This window comes from Vicugna pacos, chromosome 11 (assembly GCF_048564905.1).
Source record: "Vicugna pacos chromosome 11, VicPac4, whole genome shotgun sequence".
NCBI lineage: Eukaryota > Metazoa > Chordata > Mammalia > Artiodactyla > Camelidae > Vicugna > Vicugna pacos.
In genome coordinates this window covers 19,664,276-19,689,011 of record NC_132997.1, presented here as the reverse complement: position 1 = coordinate 19,689,011, position 24,736 = coordinate 19,664,276, and the positions used below count along the sequence as shown (strand labels likewise).

The 24,736-nt window shown below is 45.7% G+C and overlaps 1 pseudogene; it reads left to right on the top strand.

Annotated features, from left to right (window-relative positions):
• Positions 1 to 24,736, top strand: part of LOC102530620 (wings apart-like protein homolog) — a 335,358-nt pseudogene that overhangs the window by 301,536 nt on the left and 9,086 nt on the right.

Below are 24,736 nucleotides of genomic sequence, written 5' to 3'. Positions count from 1 at the left end.
CTTACTCTCAAGTTTGAGCCCCTAGAGGGTGAATATACTGCCACGCTTCTGAGGTGGAGACAGTCCACATAGGAACCAAACTGTTATATAATAAAATCCATCCTTTATTTATCCTGTGTCTGCAGCTGTTCAGCCAGTACATGGTAGAATTTCCAGGGAATGAGAAGGGAGACATGGAGAGTTTGTAGAGCCTGAGTGGAGCATGTTTTACAATTCAAGGCCAAGATGGATTTCTTGAGGAAGTGCCTTTGTGTGATCACCACACTCAGCTGGACAGCTCGGCCTCCTGCATATCTGGTCAGTTTTCTGTTTCTGCCCATTGGCTCTTCATCCTGAAAGTCACCTTGCCAGTCCATGTGGCTCCCTACTGTTTCTCTGAGCCAGCTTCTCCTCTCCCCTAGGCTGCCCCTGCCCAACCGAGTCAGTCCCATCAGCTACTGTAAGGGCTGCCTCACTGCTCTCCAAGCCTGCATTGGCCCCTCTCCACGGCCTCCTCCCCCATCTTTCCAAGGTAAAATTTGCCAGTGACTTCTATGGCAGGCAGCACGGGGACACACACACACACACACACAGACACACGGACACACACAGACACATGGACACACACAGACACACACACACACACACTTTGTTTTGCTCTTGCTTTGGCTGGCTAACTAGCATTCAATGCCTGAAAGCCTCACTTCCTTCTCCTTTGGTAACCCTCACTCAGCCTTTAGAGCTGTCACCTCTTCCAGGCAGCCATCCTCTGGCTCTTCCTCCCAGGCTAGATCACAGCCCAGGACGTGCCTGTGTATACCTGGCACTTGTGGTCCTTGCCACATCTTTTAATAATCTGTTTAACTGTCTGCCTCTCCTGTGAGTGGGGAGTTCTAGGAAAGCATCTCGGAATCTCTTATGCCCAGCACCTGATCCTGATCAAGGTAGAGGCCTTGGGGCCAGGCCAACGACAGGGCTAAGGGGTGCTCCTGGGTGCCCAGGAGTGGACCCTGGTAGGAGGCTCTGCCAGGTGCTTCCAGATCAAACTTCCATGGAATCTTGGTCTGGGAACACTCAGCTGTCTCCCCCAAATCTTGGGTGTGCCATGTGGAGTCCATTCTGTCTGAAACTTGGTGGGGGGTGGGGCGGTGGGAAATGGTGGCTACCCTTCAGGCTTGCCACCTCCTCCCAGGCTGGGGCCCAAATAGCTTACCTCTACGTCTGGTGGTGGTGCCTGGCCAGAAGCATTCACCTCCGGTGTAGAGAGCCCCGCTCTCCACTGGCTCAGAGAAAGGAACTCCCAACCCCAGCTCACATGTCAAAGGCTCCGTGCAAGGTTGGAATCTGAGCAGGCCAGCCCCTTGGAAAGCTCCTCACCTCCAGGCGCTGAGGTGAGGGATGCGCTGGTTTCTGGCCATGAATTGGGCTTCAGAGTCCGAGCATCCTGCCTGACTCTCTGCTGAGCCCCGAGTTGTAGGGCAGGGGATGGGCACCTGCCAAGGTCCCAGGGGCCATCTAGGGTCCAGCCCATGGCCATAGCTCTGTTCCAGAAGTTTGGCCACCAGCGGGTCCACTTGCATCATGGTGCCTGGCTCAGCGTCCCTCCCCATCTTTCTACTGGCTATCCTTGGCCTGGCTCCATGAGGGTCTCTGCCTAGGACGGGGGTCGTGGTGTGAGGCACTGAATGGCTGAGGTCGGTGGACACCAGTGGGTTCCGGAAACCCCTGAGGGCAGTGCGAGTCCTACACTTCTTCATTTTCACGTCTGGCGAACAGGGGGCGCAAGGCCCCGGGCCTCCAAGTCTCTGCACATCGCAGCCCCAGTGGTTCCCCCCACCATCCTGGCGTCTGAGCATCCCCCAGGCTGGGAGTGAGGAGCACCTGGCGCCCTCTCCAAGCTGCACGGGGCAAGGCTGAGACTCCGCAGTCACCTAGTCAAGAGGAGGGTGGAGGGGAGGGAGGCGGGCAGGGAGGGGAACAGGAGCGGACCCGAGGGTGGGTGGGTGGGCTTCCTCTGCAGTTTGCTCCTTGCAGGGGCCCAGACACACTGTGAGCCATGAGCCGCTGTGTGGGCCCGGCTGCCACAGGCACCACCAGATTCAGAGCAGGGGCCTGATGGCACTGGGCTGGGCTGGGGCAGGCAGGCTGGGGAAAATGCACCTGGCTCAGCTCCCAGGGACTGCACCCGGACTGGCGCCTCCCTGCTCCACGCTGCCCTCAGCCTCGCCCTGCCTTGGGCAGATGAGCCCTGTGCCCAGGGGACATGGAAACACTGACACTGTGACTTCTCCGCTGGATATGCCAATGCGTGTCGGTGCAGGTCGACTCTTCCATCTCAGTAGGTGCGGTGGGCAGCAGGACAGAGGCTGAGCAGGGGGCCCCAGCGGTGTGGGGGGCACATGGCGTGCAAACTTGGCTGTTCCCTGAGCTGAGGGGCTTGGGGGTGGTGCTCCCTAGAAGGGCCAGGCCGCGCCGCCCCGCGGGGGAGATGTGCATGGGCAGCTCCTTGCTCCTGAGGGCTCCCACTTCTCCCCGTTTCCAGTACCCCCGTGGGGCCTTGTGGCCTCTGTGGACACTTAGGGCCTAAGCTGTGGGGAGCCCCAGGCTAGAGGCATATCTAGACCCTGGCTGGGCCTCAGGCAGGGTAGCGCTAGCCTTTACTCTCGGGTGAGAGCAGCGGGAATCGGGGCAGAAAGGGCCCTGGTCTCACCAGGTTGGCAGGGCAGGATCAAAGAGGCCCAACCTGAACTGTGGGTGAATGTGGGTGGGTGGGTGTTGTCAGCATGTGTGGCTGTGTATGTGCCTGGCACCATGTTGATGTCACTGTAAGAGAGCATCCTAGCTTGTGTTGGTGTGTGCATGACTGTCAGCCTGTTAGAGTGAACACAGTGTCTGCCTGTTTCCCTGGTGTGTGTGTCTATGTGTCTCTCATTGTGGGTGTGGGAGTGTGTGTGTATCTGATTGTGGCGATGGCAGCCCAATCCTGGACAGCCCTAGAGTTTCCCAAGGCCCAGGTGTTGGGGGCTGGCAGATGGTCTGGGGAATGAGAGCCAGGGGAGAAGCCTGGGCAGTGGTGTGTTGGGGGAGTGTGTGTGTGCAAGATGAGCAGGATGCGACCAATGGAGGGAGAACCAGGAGAGGAAAGATGAGACAGAGGAGAGGAGGAGGAGGCCTGTGGATGGGGAGTGTGTGGGACTTGGTAGCAGCATAGGGAAATCCCAGAAAGTTGGGCAAGTTTGGGGGACTGACGGGTTGCTTTTGGGGAGCTCCTCGACAGTAGCCTTTATAGCAGTTGGGAAAGACCAAGGAGCCCAGAGAAATGGGGATTGGGAGGTGTCAGAAGGCAGGAATGATGGGCCAGGCCAGGCAGGGGTGTGAGGGGTGGTGAGGGACTAGGCCTGGGCTTGGTGCGCTGCAATCCCCAGGCAGAGACCCGGGCCAAGCCAGCTTCCCAGTGGTGGGTGGTGATGTCCGTGGGGCTTGAGTCTGGAGGTCAGCGTTGCAGCTCTGGCTATAGCGTGGAAGGGGACCTCCCTCCTCCTGCCCAAACCCCAGCCCGGGGATCATAGGGCCCAGCCCTGGGACTGTGATGACCCTCAGGGCCTGGAGAGGAGGGAGGACTCCAGAGCTGTCCAGGCTGCAGAGCCAGGCTCTGGCAAGTCTGACTGCTCTCAGGTGCAAGTGCACAGAGTTGGCCAAGGCAAGAATGCAAAGTCCAGCTGGAGGTCACCCTGGAGGAGCTGTTCACGGTTTAAGAATGGCCCCTTCTGGGCTCCTCAGCCTTCCTGTGTCAGGAGGCAAGGAGTCTAGGAACTTTCTCCAATCCCCCCTTCCAGAGACCCCCAATGTACTTGGAAGAAGAAAAAGCAGGGAGGGATGGAGAGCAGGAGGCAGAGCCCAGGCAGCCAGGCTGGGACTGAGCTGCCTGTCATCAGTCACCAAAAGCCCTGCATAAAGAAGCCCCTGGCACAGGAAAGCCCCTGCAGACCTGCTTGCTCTGCTCTAGGCCAGCAGGGCAGACGGAAGTCATCGATCCATTTTTGGGATAGGGGCCGGGGCCATTGGCCTGCGGGGAAATTTTCTGGCTCCTGGGATGACATTCCTGTGACCATGTCAGGGCCTTTAGGTGCTGCCTGAGGTCATGCCAGCTTGACTCCATTCTGTGGGGCATGGCTCATACATGAGGTGGCTTGGTTGTGAGAGACTTGTGTGACCTGGTGGCAGCATGTGCCATGTGCATGTGTAACTCATATCAAGTATGTTGGCCTATGGGGGCGGGTGTATTTCTGTGCTGGTGGACCAAGGAGAGCCTTAATCTCTCCTATCAGGCTGGAACTCCAGCCCAGAACTCCCACCACCTGGCAACCTTCAGTCCTGCGAGCACCTAAAGGCCAAGGGTAGGGGGTGAGGTGGGGAAGGAGAGCCCCTCTCTAGGCCTGGTATTAACCCCTCCTCTCCTCCAGGTGCCATCTTCCAGGAGAATGTGCCCAAGGATGACAGGGCATTTCCAGCTGGCTGCACCAGACCTGAGCCTCAGTGATGACATCCTGCAGACCTAGAAGATCACCTGCTCTGTCAAGGTCATCGAGGTCAACAACCCTTTTCTGGCCCTGCGGGAAGGTGAGTGGCCGGCCCCTGTGCCCAGGGCTAACAGGGGTGGAGCCTGCCAGGCGGCACAGCACTGGAGACCAGCGGGGTTGTTACCATCTGGGCAGCACAGGGCCCCCTGTGTCCCTGGGCAGTCACCGTGCTACACAAGGTGCGGCTCCCTTCTTGGCCCACCAAAGCCATGGCACTGGGAGTGCTCTGCCCTGCAGGACTGGAGTGGAGAGCTTGTGAGCAGGTGGGCTCGGCTCCTTGCGGGCCATGTCACAGGCATGTGACGCTCGTTTCCAGCTCTGTGGGCCAGTCTGTGTGCCCAGCGCTAGTGGCACAGGCGTGTGTGGCTCAGGGCCCTCTTTTTGTTGTGTTTGTGGGTGGGTGTGTCTGTGCGCTGGGTGTCTGGGGTGGTGCCCCTCCCCCTGACCTGGGTGGGCTGGTGTCTTCTTCGCTGCCTACGGAGGAGCCTCTGGCACCCAAGCCCGTAGTCTCTCCTCTGAGGAGCACAAGCCTGGAGGCACAGCATTTCACGGCCCCTCTGTGCCTTGGCCTGCCTTTCTCGGCTGCCCTTCTCTGGTTTTGGAGGAGCTGCGCTCTTGCCATCCCTGCCTGGACCAGAGGTGGGCGCTGTTGGACCAGGGAAGGAATGGAGTTGGGCCAGTCCAGGCTTGGAGGTGGGGGGTGGGAAGAAGAGCAGGGAAGCAGGTTGATATTGATGAAGTGACTCACAGGGTTGCTGCCTGCAGCCACCTGTGTGGGCGGGGCTCTGGGAACCCGTGGCCACCGCTGCGCGGAACTGCAGTCTTGCTGCAGCGTTACACTTCTGAGTGTGCATCGCAGACAGAACCCAGCCAGCCTGGCCCAGCCCCTGAACAGCTGGCTGTAGAGCCCATAACTTGCTCTATTTGGTGGGCAGGGGTCAGGCAGAGCCAGTTTCAAATCCCAGCTCTGTGACTGATCTGCTGTGTGATCTTAAAAGGTCACTTTCCCTGTCCAAGCCCCAGTTTCAGTGTCTGTGAAGTGGGGCTACCTCAGTGTTGTGGTGGTGGATATAGAGAGGTCATGTACACACAGCAGGAAGGAGGCTGTTGGCAAGCAGCCAACTTTGGGGAGCCCAGCAGCGCTGTGCTGAGCCCCGTGTTGTAGTTAAGGGTTTGGGCGGTGACCCATTGAACCCTAAGTGGGCCTTGTTTCTCTTTATGTCCTGGCTACTATTTGCTCTGTTCTCCTGTTCCCTGGACAAGAATACATGACACCCCTTGGTCTCTGGGCCCTGCCTGGTTCTACCAACCCCCAGGTCAGGGCAGAGACATGGACCCCACTGGCTAGACACCATCCTCTCCAGCCCCTTGGCTAGAGCTCTTGGCTCAGTCTGTCCGTGTGCCGGCCCTGACGTGGCCTGAGCCCCTGCAGGCTCGGCCCGGGCCTGGCCTGGCAGGTGGTCTCCGTGCTCTCTTTTCCGTATGCAGCCCTCCTGCTCGGTGCAATGGCAGAGGCATTAGGCCTTGCCTTAGCTCTGCTCCTGGCCTGGGGCTGGGGGGGTTTTCCATCCTTTTGTCTGAGTATCCAGAGGCCTAGGAGGAAGGGTGAGGCCACACTCTGGGCCCTTGTCTGGGTTCTGGGCCCGAAGCTCTGAGACAGGAACTCGGCACTGGGCTGGGCTCCCGGGGCGTGTCACAGTGGTGCCCATCTTGGGAGGCCGGTGACAGGAGCTGAGGGGCCCTGACTTGGTTCCGCCCCAGGGTCCTGGCTGCCTTCCCTGTCATGGCTGCAGACATCATGTGCTCCTCCCCCTCAGTCCTGGGTGGTTGCAGGGCCCCTGCCCTCACTGGCCTCTTCCTCCCTCCCTCCCAGGCTCTGACTGAGGGGGTTGGCCTCCCACGGCCTCAGGGCCCACATGTGTGGGGTGAGATCCCTGCAGCTCCAAGGGCCCTTACACTGGGGTACAGTGGCCTGAGGCTGTCTCCACCCCACAGCCCTTTAGACGTTTAAAGACAGCCACTGTGCCCTCAGACTTTTTCAGGCTTCACATCCTGCAGCCTGAATATTTCTCATTCGGTTGTCTTTTGGAATTGTTCATTTTGTCCTTGCCCCTCTGAACGCACAGCATCCCTGATGTCTCTTGATAGGGGACTTAATTTGCTGACCTCAGCTTTCCTGCCTCTAAGATGGGGACAGTGGTCCCTCCCTTAACAGGTTGTTTCCAGGACCAAATGAGGTAAGGACAGTGGAGAACTTAGCTGGTGCCTGGCACTAATCAGTAAAAGCCCCTGGATGGGTAACAGGGCAGATGGACACATGGGACCTCTGTTCTCTGAGACCCCCTCAAGCTTGGGGTCATGCTCAGAGCCACTCGGGGTCCCATGGCATGTGGGGCTTGTTGCATTTATAGCTGTCCCACCCTGCCACCTCATTGAGCCGGCCTTTCCCTCCTGGTCAGCTTCTGGATTTGAAGGTCTCTCCTGGCAAGAAATGATAGGAGGTGATGGCACAGCCTCTCCCGGGCAGGGGCCACTTCCACGGGGGATGCTGAGGCCCAGCACAAAGGCTACAGTCACACCGAGGGGTTTCCCATGCTCACTGTCTGGAGCGGGGAATAGTTTTGGGGGACTCATTTCTGGAAGGTGTTTCCCCTCCTGAGCTGTTCTGTCAGGGGTCAGGGCCACGGGTCTGTCCGTCCCCTCTGAGATGTGTCTGTGGGGCTGGGAGTGGCTGGTGAGGGAAGGGAGGTTACCCAGGGGAAGCAGATGCTCACCCTGGGCTCCGGGTGCTGGCCTTGGAGGCTGTGTGATGTGATTGCTGTCTGGTTGTTGGGTATGAGCAAGGAACTGGGTTTCTAGTCTGTTTTTAATTGAAGTATAGCTGGTTTTCAGTGTTGTGTTGGTTTATTTTGTGCAGCATAGTGATTCAGTTATGCATCTACAGGTGTTCTTTCTAGTTATAGGTTATTACCAGTTAGTGAGTACAGCTCCCCGTGCTCTACAGCAGGACCTTGTTGTCTGTCTGGTCTGTATGTAGTAGTTTGTGTCTGCTCATCCCACACTCCCAATTTATCCCTCCCCTCTGCTTTCCCCCTGGTAACCATAAGTTTGTTTTCTGTGTCTGTGAGTCTCTTTCTGTTTTGTAATGATGTTCATTTTCATCTGGGTTTCTGTTGTCTCCCACCTGGGAATCCTCTGGCGGGCTTGGGAGACCCCCTCCCTGGCCTCATTCTCCACATGTGTGAAATGGGGATGATGACTTGGGGAAGGGAAGGGGGAGGGGGAGAGAGGAGCAACTGGAGGTGTGGGGCCTGCGAGCCTGGAAGCTCGAGCTGCCGACCCCCTTTCCCCCACACCCCTGCCGCAGGTGGTGAGCGGTGCCCATTTGCAAGGAAGTAGCTACCAACCCTCCTGCGCTGGCCTCTGAGGAAGCAGGAATTAGAACCCTCCTGGTGAGCCAGGGCTAAAGGGGCTTTGAAGCTCTGTGTTGTTAGTGATGGAGTCCTCACCAGGAGCCACCCGGGGAGCACAGCTCGGGGGTCCGGTTGTGTCAGGCTGCTTAGCTCCTGGAATTTCATTAAAGGGAGGACAGCGGGTCTGTTACGAGTATCAGCTCCCACTGAGCAGTGCTGGTGAGTGCTCCAGGGGAGCTTCTAGATGGCGGGGTGCAGCCGGGCAGGGACTGCGTGCCAGCTCTGCTGCAGCCTTGCCTCTGGGGCATTCTTTAGGAAGCCCTCCCTGGCTGTTCTGTCGCTGAGGGGGCTGGGGCCTTCGCTCTGTGGCCACGCCATCCTGCCCATCTCCCCACATGTCATAGGGGTCACCTGTGGGGTCTGGGAGTGCAGGCACCATTTGTTCTGCCTCTCACAACTCCCAGCAATGCAGGAGCAGAGCAAGTGTTTGTTGTGTGGCCGTGTGAGTGTACCTATGGCATGTACACGTGTGGGCCTGCAAACACACAGGAGTGTTGCCTGTGTGCCCTAGTGAGCTCCCAGGCATAACACCTGCAGATGGGCTGAGACTCTGGTGGTGGGTGGGTCCAAGGCTCGTCTGCTTGGAGAGCCCCTTCCTGTCAGGACCCCACTTCCGTGACAAGGAGGCAGAGCTACGGTGCCCTGGGTGATGTGGAGTTTCTGCCTCATATGTCTGAGAGGAAGCTGTTGCCCCATGTGTGCTTGTGAAACTGCTAAGTTGGACCACCTGAGAATACCACCCCCCAGCCTCACGTCAGGGAATCCTGCCGAGGGTCTGAAGTCACTCTCTGTGTTGGTTATATTAGTCATGTGGGTGTCAGGAACACCTGTACCGGCCTAAGCAGATAGGGCATGGCTGGATCCAGGGGCCCAAATGGTATCCTTGGGACATTGCCTCCTTTTCCACACCCTGTCCCTGCCTACCTGGGGGTGGGCCTCCCTCCCAGGCAGCCTTACCCATTCAGAGCCCCCAGGCTGTTGCAGGCACATGTCTAATCAGCCCATCCCCCTGGTCCTGCCCCACGGGAAGAGGGAGACTGTTTAACAAGAGCCTCCCAAGTGTCCTAGGATTGCTGCTCATGGGCCCGGCGTGGAGACAGTCTCCTCGCAGACCAGTCCTGGTGCCAGGGGAGTGGGATGCCATTCCCTGAGCTGAGAGTGAAAGGGGCAGAATGGATGTGGGCGGTGTCATCTGAAGAAGAGAAAGGAGGCTGGGTTCACAGAACATGAGCTTGCCCTCCGCCTTCTCTTTGCTGCCCCCTGGAAGTGAGAGCAGCTGCGCTGCATGGGGCTTCTCTGCCCACCGGGTGCTCTGGGGATCGGGGTTGGACTGGAGGCTGTGCAGCCACACTGGTGACCAGACCTTTCTGCACAGTGGATTCCAAACCTCAGACTTTGAGGACTTGAAAGCTCTCTGGGGGCGGGCAGCATTAGAAAGGAAAGAGCCAGGCTTTGAGCTCTGTTCTGTGCCCATGTGGTCAGGGAGGAGACGAGATGAGGCTGGGCAGTGTGGGAAGGCTTTTGTGGGGAGAGACACTTGCACTGGCCCAAAGGTCATGAGGCTTTGAGTAAAAGATATGAGTGTTTCAGGCTCATAGGAAAGATTGAGCTGAGCTGGGCAGTGAGGGAAGGGTGGGGACCAGCCTAGTGGGGCAAGGGCTGGGAGGAGTAAAGAAGGGAGAGGATCCTGGGTCTGAGCCCCTCCCCCCAGGTGTCCTGAGGGTCCCTGGGAATGTGATGTGACCGGGACCTCTCTTCACACCCTTAAGTCCTGAAGGGAGGAGGACCTGATGGCCAGGAGGTGGAGCACACTGTTCTGTGGCCTCCTCCAGGTCCTGGGGTGTCTGTGGTCCTTCCCCTCAATGTGTGTGATGTCACCATCTTATTTCCAGGAGAAGGGTGGGGCAGTGGGTCTTGGCCTTATACACCGTGCCCCCACTTTATATGTAGCCACAACCCATAACCTTGGCTCCAGACTCAGCCTTTCCCACCTGGGAGGATCTTTCCTATCCCCACACCCTGTTGTGGGCAGGGCTGTCTGCTGCCTTAGGGATGGCTCATTTGTGGTCACCCCTGAGAGCTCACCTAGGTTCCAAGGGAGGGGGAGAAATCCCAGGTAGGCAGCGAGAGTCCTGGCTTTGCCCCATACCCCAGGCCAGCTCTGCTCCTCCTTCTGTCTGATGGGGACTCTGCCCCAGTCTACCGTGGACCCTGGGGGGCTGGACTGACCATGGCAGAATTAGGAGGGCAGGAGTGAGCTGCCTTACTGACAAGGGCTCCCACATCCTCCTGGGCAGGTTCTGTCCTGCTCTGAATAATTGAATAGAAATCCTCCACACATGCGACAGAGCTCTCTCGGGCTCTGCCTGATCTCGTTAAGAAGTCTCCTGACATACTGGGTAGAAGATCTAAAGATCAGTAGGTGGCTGGATGCTCAGAGAGGTTTATCTCTGCCACGGGGTGGATAGGCCCCAAGAGTGTGGACCTGGGATCAGGCCCCTACCCCACTGCCCTCCAAACTCAGGCTTAGGCAGAAGTGATGCTTCACAGCTCTGCCAGCCACCAGCAGTTCTTACTCAATCAGTTATGGTTTGCTGGGCTTAATTACTTTAAAATTATTAATTTAAGCTGGAGAAAGCAGGCAGTGGAGGTGGAGGGAGAAATGGGACCCTCCTTAGGGCCGTGAGGCTTGGCAGGGCTGATGGGATAGTTTCCAGCTGGGCCAAGGCCACTCTCTGGGAGAGCTCTGGCAGGCTGCCCATCCTGCCTGCCAGGTGTGGCAGGGACAGACAAGTGGGCTAAGAGTATGATCTGTGGCACAGGAGAACGTAGCCAGCCCAGGGGCCCTGGGCGCAGATTGGGTGCCTTATCTAGTTTGGGAGCAATCATGGGAGGCATCCTGGAAGAAGTGACTCCTGAGCTGGGTCTTGAGGTGGGTATTCAGAGGCTTGATCGGACTAAAGATCAAGATGTTTGATGAGACCCTAGGTATTGGTGTGCTGTTTCATCAAATGACAAAAAGTCAAGTTGCCTGTCTATTTTTGAGGTGTTAGCAGCAATGATGTTCAGTGCTTACATTGGTTTGTCCATTTGGGGGTGAAGAAGGATGATATTCTAATTACATCATTTCTTTTTCATTTATCAGCTGGTTTAATTTTGTAATGGGACACTTCCCTCCATCTACAGCTACCCATTGAAGCAGTTCATAGAGGAAAGGCAGGTTAGATGCTTCTTTCTTTTCATTTATTAATCCATTATTAAGACAATGAATTACTACTTTGTCATCCTGCATAGATGATGAATTTTGAAAACCAAGATGAAGTCAAGGATTAAAACCTATTTGATGGATTATAAATACACTGCAGTTATTGTATTTGCTGATGTTCAAACTGTCTCATCTTGTCACCAGTTAGAACCCCTTCAGGTTAGCTCTTAAGTCCTTTTGATGTGACCCAAGTAGCCTGAAAGCTTCCTTGACATCTGGTTTGCCAAGATGTTTCAAGCTCATCTTGAATGTTTCCTGCCCAGGACTAGAATCAGTCATTTCTCCAAGAAAGCTTAGTTTCTTTTAGTGGGAAATAATATTGAATACTAAATATTTGACACTGGTATCCCCCCTGCTTCTGGCTTGATCATCATTTCTAGGTCTTCTCCCTAGGAAGTGCTAGATACTACAAATTTGAGAAAATTCTCTGTTGTTTATACAGATACATCCAATTCAAATTGAGAACTGTGAGATTTTTACTTAACCTCTTCTGTGACATCTGTTTCTCGTTTCTTCCTCATTGGCAAATGTGGTTCTCAAAGGCACAGGGAATAATTGAATTAGAATATCCAGCTAGTCATTTGTTTCACCTCAACTGATGCACACCCAAGTTCAGATGTACAATGTCCATAATACCGTATAAGACCTCAGTGAGAGAAATTGAAGACAACAGGAATAAATGGAAAGATATTCCATCCATGTGGATTGAAAAAGTTAATATTAAAATGTCCATATACGCAAAATCTACAGACTTAATGCAATCTTTCATATAATCCAATGGCATTCTTCACTGAAATAGGACAAAAAATCCTAAAAATTGTATGGAAACACGAGACACCCAATAGCAAAAACAATCTTTTTGAGAAAGAACAAAGCTGGAGGCATCGCATTCCCTCATGTCAAACTATATTACAAAGCTATAGTGATCAAAACAGTATGGCATTGGCCTAGACAAACCTACAGATAAATGGAACCAAATACAGAGCTCAGGAATAAATCTATGCATTTATCATCAGTTACTTAAGTCAATTTACAACAAATGGCTAAGAATATACAATGGGGAAAGGATAATCTCTTCAGTAAATGCTGGTGGGAATGCTGGACAGCCAGAAGCAAAAGAAGGAAACTGAGCCACCATCTCACACCATCCACAAAAATTAACTTAAAATGGATTAAAGCCTTGAATGTCAGATCTGGAACTATAAAGCCTCTAGAAATAAAAAAGGCAGTCAGCTTCTTCATGTCAGCCTTGATGATAATTTTTTTTTTTGATCTGCCTCCAGAGCAAAGGAAACAAAAGCAAAAATAAACAAGTGGGACCACATGAACCTCAAAGGCTTCTGCACAACAAAGGAAACCATCAACAAAAAAGCTCCCTCTGAATGGGAAAAAGTATTTGAAAATCATAACTGACATGTGGATAATATCCAAAACATGTGAGAAGTCATATAAATCAATAGGAAACAAAAAGTAAAAAAGCTCTATGATTATAAAATGGGTAGAATATCTAAATGAATACTTTTTAAGAAAGATACACAGGTGGCCAATAGGTACAAGAACAGAAGCTCAGTGTCACTAATCATCAAGGAGGTGCTAATGAAAACCACAATGAGATACCACCTCACACTGAATACAATGGCTATTATCAACAACAACAACAGAAAAGGCTAAGACATTACAAATATTGGAGAGGATATTGAGAATAGGGAACCCTTGTGCACTATTGATGGGAATATAAATGGGTGCAGTCACTATGGATACAGAATGTAGTTTTCTCAACAAATTCAAAACAGTACTACCATACAACACTGCTACCCACTTCTGGTATGTATCCAAAGAAAAGGAAAACACTAACTTTTTTTAAAAAATTGAAGTACAGTCAGCTACATTGTGTCAGTTGCTTGTGTACTGCTCAATATCATGGTCATGCATATAAGCAAAATACTTGCTTGAAAAGATATATGCACCCAAATGTTCACTGCAGCATTATTTACAACGCTTAAGATGTAGAAACTACCCAAGTGTTCAGTGACAGATGAGTGGATAAAGAATGGTGATATAGGTGTACAACGAAATAGCCAAATAAAAGAAAGAAATCTTGCCATGTGATAATATGGAAGGACCTCAAGAGCATTATGCTCAATGAAATAACTCAGAGAAAGGCAAATACTGGAGAATTTCACTTATATGTGGAATTGAGAAAGAGATCCAAGCTCATAGATACAGAGAACAGATTGGTGGTCCCAGAGGCAGGAGGTGAGTGCGGAGAAATGGGTGAAGGTGAAGAGGAACTAACTTCAGTTTTAATACAAATGAGGCATGGAGATGTAAGAAGCAGCGTGGTGGCCATACTTAATAATATTATATTGCATATTTGAAACTTGCTAAGAGAGTTGACCTTCAGAATTCTCACCAGAAAAAAAAAATTGTTTACGCGTGTATGGTGATGGAAGTTCATCTAGACTTCAAATAGGGAAGAACAGACCTGACTCCATGTTGATCTGTTTCTTGTATTTTATGCTTTGTATTCTATTGGTTTTGCTACAAAGTAATCACTAGAAGAATGTTGTCTCTAGCCTGAAATGTACAGGAGAGCCTATTCTCCAGGCTCTGACCCTTAAAGAAGAACACCTTTCCATTCATATAGAAATAAAAAGTTGCAAAACACAGAAGAACATTGGTCTTGTGGAGATTTATAGGAACACTGTGACCAGATCAACAGCAGCAAAGAAGGGATTCAGGTTCCAGGAGGTTTTCACCAACCAACCACAACCCCTCCCCTTTTAGTATGAAAGAAATCTGAATTTGAACTCGGGTAAGAAGGTTTTTGGGGACACCAGTCTGCTATTATCTCCATCTGCTGGCTTTCTGAATAAAGTCACTATTCCTTGTCCCAGCAACTCCTCTCTTGGTTTATTGGCCTGTTAAGTAGCAAACAGTAACAGCTTGGACTCATCAACTGACTTGCGGTGACTGTTTCACAATATGTACAGGTATGGAATGATTATGTTACTCATTTGAAACTGACCTAATGTGTGTGCCAACCATACGTCAAAAAGAAAAAAAAAGCTACAGTATCCTAAGACAAATATAATATAGATGTAGCTGTGACTTCTGAAAAGTTAAAACTTTAGTTGCATCACATGTCAGTTCTCTCCTCCCCCTTCCCTCTCTTGTTTGTACCATTTCTACATTCTCAGAACATAAAGCCATTAGGAGACAGGCTGGGACCTGGGACCCTTTACCCGAGTGCTCATGTTGATTTTGTGGCAGAAAAGCCCAGTGATACCATGTCTGCTACGGGGCCAGGTACTGTCTGACCTCTGTCTAGGATGTGTGTTTCTGTATTTCAATTATTCTTTATGATTTTCTTTTTTAAAATAAGATAATTGTATAAGGCACCACACTAGGGTGGAAACGGTTGGCCTTTTTTCTCATTTCTCTAGTTTCCTACAAAAGCTCTATATAATGCCAGACTTTGGAACCATCCAGACTCAGAAGAACTACCTGGGCCACTGGTAGTAAACCTCAGAGTGCCGCAGTAAGTGAAATATCCTTTATAGTTTCATGTTTGTGTAACGAATTATAAATTAATTAATCAGTTGCTATCTTCATTCATAATTTGAAAGTCTCTGGCTTTTCTAATAGTTTATTTGTGACTTCCTCACTGAAATTTAGTGGCTTAATTTTATTTATTAGAAAATTAAAGACTGTGGACAGAATAACAGAAATCCTGGAATTGCTAGGTTATAAATGAAAGCCTCAAAAAATATTAGACTGCTTTACTCCTGACCCACACTTTATGGAAATGCAGTATTGTGTATTTCATGTTTGTATTAAGAGCTATATTATAAATTATATTAATCTTTAAGTTGCATTCTGTGATTAGATCTCTTCTAAATCAAATTAATACTAAGATTTTTGTTGATTAGATTTTTTTTACATTTCTAAATACGTAATTTATATTCAGTTTCAAATAGGTCAGGAGGACTTAATGTAAAGTTTCTTTCAAAGGAAAGACGCTTTTGGAAGAAAGTCAGGTCTTTTCAGCTTTGCTTAATTAAAGCATTTCTTTTGTTAGACTAAAGCTTCTTTACTGCAGCAGGAACCAGGTTGCCCTTTATTGGGATTGTGTCTATGTGTGTTTTTTTTAAAGAAATACAATAAAAATGAAAAATAGAAATGAAAGGAAAATAAAGGAAAAGAAAAAGTAGGCTGGTTTATAAATAAGGCTCTGAGTGCTCTGTGCTCCCTCTAGTGGTGGTCCTAAATCATTATTTGTGTATAATGCTGTCATGGTGACCGCATGATGGGTATCCAAGCTGCTAACGCTGCAGTGTAAAGTTTAAAAGTGGTGAATCTGAAACCCTAAAAGTAACAAAGGATTTTTATTCAGAATAGATAAGAAAATATAGAGAACAATATGAAAAAGATAAACTTTGCTGGAAAATAAGGAAGGAATATTTGACAGGGGGGCTCACAGTAGAAGAAATACAGTTAACTGATAAATACATAAAAACAGGCTCATTTTCAAAACAGAAAAATACCAAGCATAGCAGTAAGATACCAGTTTTTGCCATTAGGCAAAAATTTAGACACACCCACACCCTCTTCATGCAATTGTGCTTATTACAACTTTTGTGGTAAATTAATTCAATGTATTGATCTATAGTTGAAATACATGTACCCTTTGGTTTATCCGCCTCACCCTTGAGCCTCTATATGGTAGAAAGTATGTACTGGTATGTATTTTATTGAACTAGCAAATGATCGATTCCTGGAAATAATGGATTTTCTCTGAAATAAGCCAGTGGTTTAAAAAAAAAAATTTCCACTGGAATTTGACACATTGTAAATCAATAAAAAATGTTTAAAAAAATTTCTTCAGTTTAAGACTTTTCTGATACCTTTAAATAAGTTTAGGTTAACAGAAAAAGGCATTTAGTGTGTTATAAAACTACTATGGGGTTTTAGCTTAGTGGTAGAGCACATGCTTAGTATGCATGAGGCTCCATCCTCAGTACCTCTATTGAAAAAGAAATTAAAAGTAAACAAACAGACAAACCTAATTACACAGTCCCCCAAAATACTATGGGCTGGTTGCATGCAGTATTTTTTTTAAATCTCTACAGTTGTTGCTTCAGAATTCTTGTTGTGCATCAATAAGCATTAATGGTGCTTCTGATTTTCAGACTGGACATTTAGCTATGGACACGTTACTGTCTCCTACTTCAAAATGAGCAGGAGACTTGTTAAAGAAGAACTCTGGCTCTTGGGTGGTCTGGGTCATAATGTAAAGCTATGATATATATACATAAAACATTTTAATATATTATTTAAAGCCTGAAGAAAATTCACATACTTCAAAGAATAATTGCAGCAGTTTGAAAAGATCTGTTCTCTTTAGTAGCATCTTGAAAATCTTTTAAAGATAAAGCCATTAACACTTTGATATGGGAGAGTTATGGAGATTAAAAAAATTAATTACAATCTCATATTTTAACACTGCACAGAATAAAACTTAGAATAAGTAGTATTCAGAGAAGTTCTAGCATATTCATAGCATGTGTACAGATGGCTTTTATATGTTAGTTAAGGGGATAAGTATCGAGGTGATGAAACATGCTAATGTATATTCATTTCTTTTCTCCTAGTGAAAGATGTGTGGATCATTTAAGAGATGAAGATGAACAGAAACTAGTGGCCTCATTATGGGGAGCAGAGAGATGTTTATGAGTTTAGGTAAGTGTAAGTATGAACAAATAATGGGAGAAATTATTTAATCTTAGATATGACTCTGTGTGTGAGACTGTCATAGTTTTATATTAAACATCCCTAGAGTTTTACATTTACTAATCCAAGTTGAAATTGTAATGCATTCTTGAGCAACCAAAGTTAAAGAACATGTTAAATGAGCAGTGTAGTTTTTTTAAGTTTGTTGCGCCATATGAAATCATGCATGTCATTTGTTCATACTGCCAAACGTTATAGTTCTTTCCTTAATGTGGAATCCTGCTTAAATACATTAACTTGTTTGTAAAAAATAATAGTTAAATGTAGTCATTTTGTTATATTTTTAATTAATAAGAATTTTCTTGATGTAACTACTTAGTCACATTGTTATAATCACAACTTATAATAATATTTGGCTTTGAAGAGTACTTCTGAACTGTATGCCATAAGTATATTTGTTTTTTGAATTTTCTGGATGACGTAACTAAGTTCAGAGTAGACTAGAATTTATGCTGCCAGTGAATTTCAAGACACATAGACTGTGTGTTGGCCAGATTGGATTATCAGGGGATTTTTTTGAAACACCTGTGGGAAAATGATCTATTATGAATGAAAAGTTTCTGGCATAGATGAAATGGAAATTATTTCTTGGCTCTTCTAGGGTGCTTCAAGTACAGTTGATAAATATAATTTTTAAAAATCCTAGATGAATCCACTTTAAGAACTTTAAATATTAGCTTGTTTATTAAGTTAGTGATTGTTCTTTTCTGAATAGATAAACAAGATTATACTGTATAGCACAGGGAAATATACACAAAATGTTATGGTAGCTCACAGAGAAAAAAATGTGACAATGAGTGTGTATATGTCCATGTATGACTGAAAAATTGTGCTGAACACTGGAATTTGACACAACATTGTAAAATGACTATAAATCAATAAAAAGTGTTAAAGAATTAAAAAAAAGCTTGGTAATTCATTACTGGGAATGTATGGTACAGAATATATTAATTATGAATAAGCAACTATAACAGTGATGTTTTAATTTTGTAGTAAAGCAATAACTCTATTATTTTCAATTTAGAACACAGGGATTGCTATTCCCTTAGATGACAAAGGCTGATAATCCTTCTTCATCTTTATGTCTTTTAGAGCACTGCGTGTGGTGCGTGAATTAATGAATGAATGTTATGGATTGCCATGAAATTTCAAAAATTTCCTTTTAGGTAACAGTGCATAATCCAAAGAATCAAAGCTATTTGATAGCATATAAAGATTCCCAACTCATTGTTTCATCAGCTAAGTAAGTTTTTCTGAAATGTCATGCTTTCTTTGTTTTTTCCTTTCAAACTGATGTGCAGTGTTGTGTTTTTAGTGTACAGCATTGTGATTCAGTTATAGATAGATATCAATAGATAGACAGATTATTTTTCATTATACGTTGTTACAAGCTAGTGAATGCAGTTCCCTGTGCTCTACAGTAGGACCTTGTTGTTTATTGATTTTGTTTATAGTAGTTTGTGTCTGCTAATCCCAAACTCCTAACCTATGACTCCCACTTCCCCTTCCCCTTCGGTAACTACATGTTACCAAAGATAAAAGTGTCTATGTCTGTTAGTTGCTGTGAGTAATTATTGTTTTGTAACTCGGCTCGTGACATCTTTTGAGGTTCCCCTTATGAGTGGTATCATTGTATTTGTCTTTCTCCTTCTGGTTTGCTTCCCTTAATATGATCCTCTCTAGGTCCACCCATGTTGCTGCAGATAGCATTATTTCATCCTCCTCAGTGCATGTAAAGTTTCCAAGTCTGTCTCCAGCCCTGGTTCTAGCTCATTATAGCAGCTTCTTCCTAATATCTCTAGCCCAGTTCTTGATATCGCTGCCTTGGTTCTCTGGTCTCTAGCCTGTCCAGTACAATCCCAGTACCACAGGGGTTAACCTGCCACAGATCTCTATTTTTTTAACAAGAATCCCAAACTCCAAATCTGTGTGATTCCTTATTTCTTTGGATGTATTTCCAACATCCTTAGTATAGTATCAAATACCCACTTCAGCCTGACTCATTTGTCTGTTTTTTAACCTCTTATTTCAAAGAATTTCAAACAGAGATAAAAGCAGACTGTAGCATCATAACCCCTGTTGTACACCTCATTCAGCTTGAATAACCAGCAGTCATGGCCAGTCCTGTTTCCATGTATAACCCTATCCATTCCCCCTTCTATATTATTTTGAAGCAAATTACAGGTTTCAAAACATTTAATCCATAAATACTTGAGCATATAATCTCTAAAAGAGAACTCTTAAAATTATAACCACAATACCCTTCTCATACCTTATAAATTATTAATTGCTTAATATTATCATATATATAGTCATTATTCAAATTTCCAATAGTCTCAAATTTCTAGGAGTCTCTAGTTACTATTAGATTTGCTTTCAATCTGTAGGCTCCCTTGTCATCTCTTTTTGTCTTATATTTATAAATTATATCACACTTCTTAGCCTTAAGGCATATTCTGGTTGTTCTGTAACCAAGTTTACCCTCCCTTACCAAAGTATATTCTTGCAAGTTAAAATCTGTTTCTTAGTTTGAAAATGTCTTTTGTGTACTTCACGACCCCTGACACGTGCCTTCTAAAAGGAGGCAGTTAGGAACCTTTGTGATTAGGACCTTTGTGTCAGATGTCTTAGAAGAGGCAGTAGAGGTCAGAATTGGATGTTTGTGAAAGACCACTCATCTGGCTTTTCCAAATTTTCAGCAGAACCCTGATTAAAGCAGGGACAGCATATTGAACAATTAAATATTCTCCTGCTGTTCCCACCTCACCTCCCAGCAGCTTTATTAGCTCAGTGCTCCTTAAAGCCTGTGAGTTAACAGTAACAGCATGGCAATTCTGGTGAACATCCCCAAACTTCTAAAGAATAAATTATTTCATGTCGGACACAGGAACCACTTCTTAACCAGAGCGTACGTTTTAAGGAGCAGCTGGAGAGCAGTCAGATGTAGTACAGTTTTCTTTAAGGGTTTTGTGTGGTTTTTAATACATGAAGACTCAGCTGACAGAGTCATAGACTTTGAAGTCAATGGACATGGTGATTTACAGAGTTTTCAGAAATACTAGACCCACTTAAAGATTATATTTCCTTGTTATTTTGGGTAGCATCTTGAGAACCCTTGGCTATAGATGTTACCCTTGTATGACTGCCAGGAAACATGTCAGTTAAACGACCTCATGTTAAAAAATATGATGTAGGGGGTTGGGTACAGCTCAGTGTAGAGCACACGCTTAGCATGCACAAGGTCCTGGGTTCAATCCCCAGTACCTCCATAAAAAAACTTGGTTTGTTCTGGTGTTTATGAAGTATTTAATATTTATCTATACAAGGTTATTATGCAATATTAATATAAATAATATTCTTTACCTAAGCTAAGAGCTTATATTTGAAATGAAAAAACATCTAATTGAAATTCAGAAGTGCCCGGTGTTAGCTTTTAAATGTTTAACTTGTTTGGGGAATGGGTTGTGGTAGGTTGTTACGCTGGAGAGTTCTGTAAAATGGGGGACAGCTGTGGGCAGTAAAGTTATAAACATCTGCATTGAATTTATAATTTTAACTTTGCTCAGAAAAAACTTTAGTATCAAGTTTTCCCAAAATAAAAGCAAAATCTTAGCACCTAGTGTGACTACCCAGACATGTTTGGTACACAATTAAATAGGTAGTACATTTGAAGTTCTTTAATAGAAAAAGATGAATTTGGCAGCATTTATGACAAATTTAAAACAGTAAGGTCCAAGTAGGTAGACATTCTTAATATAACTATGTTTGTTTAACATAATAGTCTATAATTTGTTTTCTCTTAAGAACGTTACATCATTGTACAGAATTAACTAAGCAGTATACCCGTGCTGAGAACAGTATTTGCTCACCTGACAGTCAGCCTCTGCCTCCCCGGAATATCACCAATCACGTGGGCAGAGCAGTAGAAGACGGCATGAGGGCTGTCACTGGGGTGCTGCTGCTCAGTTTAACTAATGATAATGGTAGGTCGTATTTTCTACATGTATTCTCACTGAAAGATTGTATTACATGTAAAAATATTACTCCCCTTGTTTCTTCTTTTCTCAATGTCGTCATTTTAAAATTGCTGTCATATAATTCACTTACTCATGTATAGATTTAACTGCTTTTAGCAGTTGATACTTTAAAAACCAGCCTGGTAGCCTGGCTCAGAAATATTATTGTCAACAGTGTATCTCAATAAAGGAATAGCTATACATTTTTAATTTTTAATATTTGTGTTAATACACATTCGTTGTTAGTGTCATAAAAATGATGACAACCTTTATCCTCTTCCCATTCCCTGTTTCAGAATCGGGCAGCAGCACAGCAGGAGGGCAGGGTGGCGTGACAGGCACAGCGGTGAGCTGTGTGCTTCAGGTTCCACGGCACCTACCTCAGGGGCAGAGGTTTGGTATTCGAGGGCTGGTGTGTTCAAGTGACTATTTCAGAAATGAGTACTTGATCTGTTAAGATGACCAAAAACTTCATCTTAGTTTTGGATTTAAGAATCAGTTGCTCAATATACTGTGAGTTTCAATCAGTTCCTTATGAATATAACCTCTTAGAGCGCACAAGAGAGCCATGAAGGGCCATGTGTGAAAATAAAGGGTATAAGAACTAAAAGTGGTGAAATCATTCTTTGGGAAGACCATTATTTATAATTATAAATTGGTTATTGACCATTCTGAAAATGATAGCACACTGATTAGTTTTCTGGCTGTCAACAAAAGTTGTATATTCATTTGTTTTAATTCTCACCTGTGGTAACAGGCATATTTTGCCTTTTGTAGGGTTTAGGTCTACTGGTCAATCTAGTTGAGTATAATGCTTGGAATTGGCACTGTCTTGTCAACATGGAAACATCATGTTCTTTTGATTCTTCCTTCTGTAGTGGAGAGGGGGATGGTAGTTCAAGGGTGGCTGGACAAGTCCCTGCAGTTCAGGCTTTAGTGCAGTAAGCAACAACTTAAAAACAAACTAACACCTTCGGTTTTTACATCTGTCCAGTTTCTTCATCTGTTGTTACCTTCTCTCACTCCTACCTTCCCTCCCGTCCTCTTCCTCTTCCTCTCTCACCGGGTCAGTGAGGCACACTCAGTTAGACTGTGTATGCTTACTTATCATTTACTTACTCTGCTGACTGTTTTCAACTACTGTAATCACTCCTTAGGCATTGTTAGCAAAAAACAGAAACAAGGCCTCTTTGTTTATGAATCAAATGTAGATTATTAACAACAAATCAAGTTTTAGCTTTATCCCATCTGGTTCAAGTCCTCCAGCATCACTTACTGGTCTGATCTGTGCCCAGGATGTGTGTACCTAAATACTGGGGTATACCATTCAAAGTATGTATGTCTTTGGAGTAATTTCCTGGCTTAGGAATTGTGTCAGAGTATGTATATTTAAAATTGATGTCCCCAGCTTGCCCCACCCCAATCACATACTCCCTCATCAGCTGATTTATACTCCCCTGTAAAACTGTATGTGAGTTTTTGCTTCTTGGCAGTGCTGGCTGCTACTGGTTTTCACTTTTGCCAGTTTAATACTTTCTGCCAGTTCCTAGCTACCTTGGTCATTTCCTTAAGTGACAGTTTGCACATGTTGAGAAGTGATCATGAACCTTTTCTTTATTACTATTTTTTCCAAAGCCTTTGCTAACCCATTAATCCTTTTGGCCTTTCTGAAACTAGAAATGCTTGATCTGTGTCTTCAGGTATTAACCTGCAACAGCTTCATGTTTTCTTGAGTCATAACTAGGAACCTATCATTCCTTTTCAAACATTTGGATCTCAGGACTTCTTTATTCTGTATACTTTTATGTGATATAAAGTATACATTATAATAATTATTGGGCATACCAAGTAACTTTTGTTTGTGTGTGCTTTATCTATTGATAAATTAGAAGTCAAAACAAAAAACTCTAAAATTCAGGAACTCATTCTATTAGCCATTGGTGTATAAACATAATCACATGGCATGTAGATTCTGGAAAACTCCCACCATGTAGTTGTGAGAGAATAAAAGGAGTCAGTTGACCTTTTAATATATTTATGAATGCTGTTTTGAGCTCACAGATTCCTGAAAGGATTTGGGGGACCCCTAGGGAATCTGGAAGCAATTTTAAGAAATACTGCTTCATATAAAGCTGAAATTTTATTTTCTTGAGGGTATTAAATTTTATATACCATGCTTGTATATATTTAGCAAAGTTTTGAGATCTCCTTGGCATGTGGTTTTCAGGTAGCGGTAGCTGTCATTAGTAACTCAGGGTTTTCCCCAGCCATATCAGTGAGTATACAAAATGCTTTCTGTACGTTCGGCACTGCAGCAGCATATGGAAATAAAGTGAGTGAAGGCAGGAGGTTTAGGGGTTCCCTTTTAGAGTTTTTGATGTGTCCTTCCATTGACAATTGTACTTCCACTGTTAAGTATTCTAGTTGAGGTCCAGTTCTAGGTCTTTATCTGAGAACTAGCTTTTTACTTTTACTGGTTCTTGTTTATCTCTTAATCCCTTTAAATTCATTTTAAAGAAGCCACATTGCTTTCCCCTAATATTATGTTTTATTCAGTGTATTTTCTTCCTTCCAGTTAATTTATCCAGGCTGCTAGGATTTCAAAATTGTTTAATTCTTGCAACTTTTCATTTGTATTTTTTCCTCCAGTTTCCTCTCAGTATAATCCAAATTAAGAAAAAGTGTTGAGATTCTCAGTCTTATAAACAGAATGCCTGCATTGCTAGTAGGTGCACTTAATTTGCTTGATTGAATTTCAACAGCTTTTATACTTTTGCTTTGGCCTTCAGTTGGATGAGGAGCAAGGGCATTTATTGATATCTACCCTTGTTTACCAGACAAATGCTTCTTAGGGTTGGTGATGTTTAAAAGCAAATTGAGACTTAAGTTTGCATATATTCATGCTGGTTGGTGATCTCAGTGGTCTTCAAAAATCATCTTTCTCAGCTATTCCTTGAGCGAGAGAGAGCAGCCCAGTTGGCAGAAAGTAAAACAGACGAGTTGATCAAAGATGCTCCCACCACTCAGCATCGTAAGAGTGGAGAGGCAAGAAACAAGTGGAGAGATACAGTGGGCGTCAACTGAGAAGACGGATGGTACAGAAGAGAAACAGTAGGAGGAGGAAGATGATGAAGAACTTGACCTCAATAAAGGTGTTTATTTTGATGTATTCAAATGAAATATGTGTTGTTTTTCCTCCGAAACATGTTTAATTCATATATTGTTATAATCTTGCTGTTTTTATGGCCTCTCTAGTTCAGTGCAGACAAGCTTTGATATTTCAGTGCTTGTGGGAGTTCTTCACAGGCTTCCTAGCAGTGGGGAAGGTATTTGTCCAGTGCAGGCAAGGTCTGCTTTCCTTTCCTGGTTCTCTGTTTACTTATCTGTAAAGAAAAGCACCTGAATAATAGGACCCCTAAAGGTTTTTATAGTTCTGAAACTTGGGGATTCTTTTATTGGCCTCACTTTGTAAACTGAGAGCTATTGTCATAAATTACAGTAATAGTTCTCAAAGACTTTTGCCCATATTTTTAATTGGGTTGTCATTTTTTGGTTGAGTTGTAGAATTCTATACATTCAAGAGACTTGACTCTGATCAAGTACCTGATTTGCAGATAAATTCTGTGAGTT